This window comes from Rhinoderma darwinii, chromosome 7 (genome assembly GCF_050947455.1).
Source record: "Rhinoderma darwinii isolate aRhiDar2 chromosome 7, aRhiDar2.hap1, whole genome shotgun sequence".
Lineage (NCBI taxonomy): Eukaryota > Metazoa > Chordata > Amphibia > Anura > Rhinodermatidae > Rhinoderma > Rhinoderma darwinii.
In genome coordinates, this window is record NC_134693.1 from 47494193 (window position 1) to 47498485 (window position 4293).

Consider the following 4293-nt stretch of genomic DNA (forward strand, 5'->3'; position numbering starts at 1 on the left):
TACATTGTTAGTGGAATAGTGGAGGCCACAATACTCTGTCTAGCTCATCCTGACGATCCCTTGCAGTTGCAGGCCTTTCATTATCTCAGATGTGGTTCTTGTTAAGGCCCAACCCTGCACAGTCTTCCTCCACTCATCTTTAGCATAGCCTTCTATATGTCCTCATATTATGTGCCAAGTCTTGTGAGATCCTCTACCCCGCCATCACTGAGTTGAGACTGATGTGCCTGTACAACCTGTCTGCTTAAGATAATATCTCTAGACCATGACCATGCTCAAACTTGTAAGCAAGGGTGTTTCTCCCACTACTGGCCCAGTCTTACTTTACATCAGTCACTGGTTGCTTCCAACACCACCATATTTATATGTATATCTCCACTCTCTGTAATTTATGCAGCAAGTTACTTCCAGTGTGAGTCCCCACACACAAAAATCTGCAAGCAAATGTAAGGACATGTTCACACGGCTTATTTTCATGAATATTTTGGAGCATAAAATGCTTGTATTACACTATGAACTACGCCTGCAAACAGTTTCCAATTAATTTCAATGTGAAATACTCTGTGTCGTTAATATGAGGCGTATTATATTCAATCTTGTGACACACAGATGCTGCTTATGGTGGATATGTTGGCTATATGATGGCTATAGAATAAAAATGTAAAATGGAGAAATATTTTGGATTTGTTGTAGGTAGTGTAGGAGATTTTTGCATGTGGGTTACCCTACCTTTTTGCATCGAAGGTTCATGAACCTTTAGTTACGCCTCTGCTCCTAAAGGAAAGTATAAAAGTCGGAAGCACTCCAGTGAGTAGTTAAAAGTTCGCCATATTCTTAATTAAAAACAGTGACGGCGGTGTCAGTTTCTAGCCCTGGAATCACTTAAACGGTCATGGAAGTAAAGGAAAACGACAGCACTCGTCCAATGTGCAAAAAACAATATCTAGTTGTTTATTTTTTTACTGAATCATGCAACGTTTTAACCCAACATTGTTTTATTTGAAAGCAGACAAAAAAAGGAGCATCACATATAGGGGTACAGCCCCGCCGTATCAATTACATATGCATGTGTCAACATTTTATAGTAAACATTAAAATATAGTCAAATGTCGATGTGATACTCACAATAGCATATGCACACATATAATGACATCTAAGGGATGGAAATGCAGTAACAACCGTAGTGATCATGACAAGTATTCCTGGCGTTCTGTTATCCCCATGGACCGCCGCATGCTCGAAATCATTACTGCACATATGTCAAACTCAGAGGCGTTCTCACTGCCTAGCATCCCAGTTGTAGCATCTCCTCCCATAGAGGAACGTCATTGTATCCCAGGTAACATTTTGTAGGACATTAGAAAGACAGAAAAGTAACGTTCTCTGGCTCTTCATATAAATTTTACATCCCCACCGATATTGTGACGTGCGTGTGGTAAAGTACAAACTACATTAATGGTATGGTTGGACCTCCTATAAAGCAGTTGGTCTCATGTTTAGGGACTTTGTGCCAACGGTGGTATTGACCTTGTACTATGTTTGGTCTAATATAGGGATGACTAAGTATGGACGCCTGACCACATATGGATGTGTACAGTTTATGTATGTATTTGCACATGAGGGGGTTAGAGGACCATTGCCACTAGTACAGCACTCATTTTACTTGTATGATTAGATGCCACTCCTTTTATATATATATATATATATATATATATATATATATATATATATATATATATATATTTATATCTATATATATATATATAGATAGATAGATATATATATAACAATTGTTGTAATTATGTACTTTTTCTTGAAAAGATATTAATAGCTGAAATGGCTAAGCATTAGTTCTATTGGCGTACATGTGTTCTCTAAGGTTAAATACTTTTGCGAATATTGCAGTATTCATTTTTACCCCGATGATCGCTAGTGTATATGGGCACGTACCGCTGCTGGATTTATATGAAGAGCCAGAGAACATTAATTTTCTGTCTTTCTAATGTTCTACAAAACTTTATCTTGTATACTAGACGCTTCTGTGACGTGCCTCTATGGGCGGAGATACTGACGCTCCCTCTAGGTTGTTAGGAAGTGAGAACGCCTCTGAGTTTGACATCTGTACAGTAATAATCTTGAGCATGCGTCGTGGGAAAAACAGTATGCAGAGAATATCTGTCATGGTCGCTATGGTTGTTATTGCATTTTGATCCGGATTTCCATTCCCTAGATGTCACTATATGTGTGTATATGCTATTGTGAGTATCACATCGATATTTGACTATACTTTACTCCATATTTGTTCTTATATTATTGAAAATGTTGACCCCTGTATATTTGCTTATGTAATTGATGAGGTGGCGCTGTACGCCTATATATGTATCTAGCACGTCACATGATTCCATGAATAAAAGCTAAACATCTTTTTTGCCCATTGAGCGAGCGCTACAGTTTTCCTTGACTTCTATGGTCTGCCCCTAAAGAGGGATTAGGGTGTGAATTTATAGTAGCCGCTTCTTTCGAAGCTCCAATTGGTTAAATAAAACCTCTGGTGTAAAGCAATGTTTCCAATTGTGATTTTTCATTAGGGAGTTACTCTTTGCAAGCTGACCATGCGGTGCCCAAATAAGTTTAGACAGTTACCTAAAACTCAACCACTCGCTCTCCGGGCTCTTGTGAGGACCAGCATAGCCACCTTCTACGATAAAGTACTTGCAATTTACAATATTGAATCATGACCGCATAGTTTACAAAAAGATGGCTGACGCTCCTCAGCACATCTTATTTTCCCCAGTGCAATGTGAGGGTAGGTAAAGTGGGGGAAGGGTTATCAGTTAGTTATTTTGACCCTTATCAGACTGATGCTTATTACCCCTTCTATCCATATTATAATTTTATCCTTTTACGCACACACAGTTAATCAGGTTTTTCTTTTATTTTCAGCCAGTTTATTGTGAATATTACATGTCAATCCTTCCTAAAAAAAACAAAACACATCTGTAGCACTCTTTTATGGGGTGCCTATGAAGAAGTATTATTTAAATGTACCTTTCCAGTCTGCTATAAATACACAAATGATGTAAGATGACAAAAGATATTTTCCCTTCAAGCTTTCACTAGTTTCCTGGCAGGGAAGATTCTTTATGTGTCGTTCCAAAGGAGGACAAATAAAATCCCAGCGGAACTTTCCCTGCTGACCATGATGATCTTCAGCACATCAACATGCATTTATTCTGAGTGTTTCTAGGTATCTGCCAAATGAAACAATAAGAAAACGTACTGCCCTGGAGTGCTTCAAACTACTGCTAGGAGAAATCATCCTCTGTTTGCTTCATTTCTAAAAAATGGAGGGAAACTGACAAACTTACTGTTTGTAGTGAAACGTGAAATGACTGGCGCAAGGTCACTAAGAGGTGAGTGTAACCAAACTCCACCAGTTGAAAGTTGCACAAAACACGCACATCATGTGTCAATTTGGATCATGTTTGTTTCTTTAACAGCCAGCAAGCATTTCTCAAATAAAACCAGATATTCCAAGAGTTCTATTCTGTGCCTGTCCAGCTATGGTGGTCTGAAATCCCAGCATGCATTGCCAGGAAGGTTTTGTTTTTAATTAGTATTATATTGTACAATAAAGAAATAAGCATAACTTTTGTAAACCTTCGCAAATATGACGTGAATTTGATTAAATAGGGAATCTATAATAAAGTTTTATTAGCAGAATAAGGTTCTGTTCTCATCACTTTTAGGGGCTCTGTTTGGGGTACACCCTGGAGAAACGTCCTAGTGTATGCACCATACATAAAGCCTCGACGTATGCCACTGTAGATCCTACAGTGGCATACGTGATCCAGAGGATCCCATGCAAAAAAAATTTTTATACTGCACGGTATACTTTCTTTTGAGGTGACCCACTGTATAGTAAAGTTCAGCAGAATATGCATTCCTATAGAGTAAAATAAATATATACAAAATATACCTGCCTGGCAGATGCCAAACGGATACTCTTTTGGCATCTGTTAGGTCTATTGAGTTGTCCCTCGAAAACCATTTATCATCTATCCACAGGATCAATGATAAACGTGTGATTGCAGCAGGTCCGACCACTGGGACCCCCCACCTATAACGAGAATGAGGGTCACTTATTTCCTATTTGAATGGAGTGGTGGACACGCGTTCGCTCTACTACTCCATTCATTTTCTATGGAATTGATCGAGATAACCGATTGCTAAACTCATCTATTTCTGTCAGTCCCGTAGAGAATTAATCGAGTGGTAGTACGTTCAATTGGG

General features: G+C 38.6%; 1 long non-coding RNA gene across 1 annotated transcript; it reads left to right on the forward strand.

The window, feature by feature from the left end:
- Nucleotides 1-2172: 2172 nt before the first annotated feature.
- LOC142657163 (uncharacterized) lies at nucleotides 2173-3666 on the forward strand. The gene is made up of 3 exons (XR_012849826.1): nucleotides 2173-2258; nucleotides 3248-3413; nucleotides 3501-3666. It is a non-coding gene; the product is annotated as an uncharacterized LOC142657163 (long non-coding RNA).
- The last annotated feature ends 627 nt before the right edge of the window (nucleotides 3667-4293 follow it).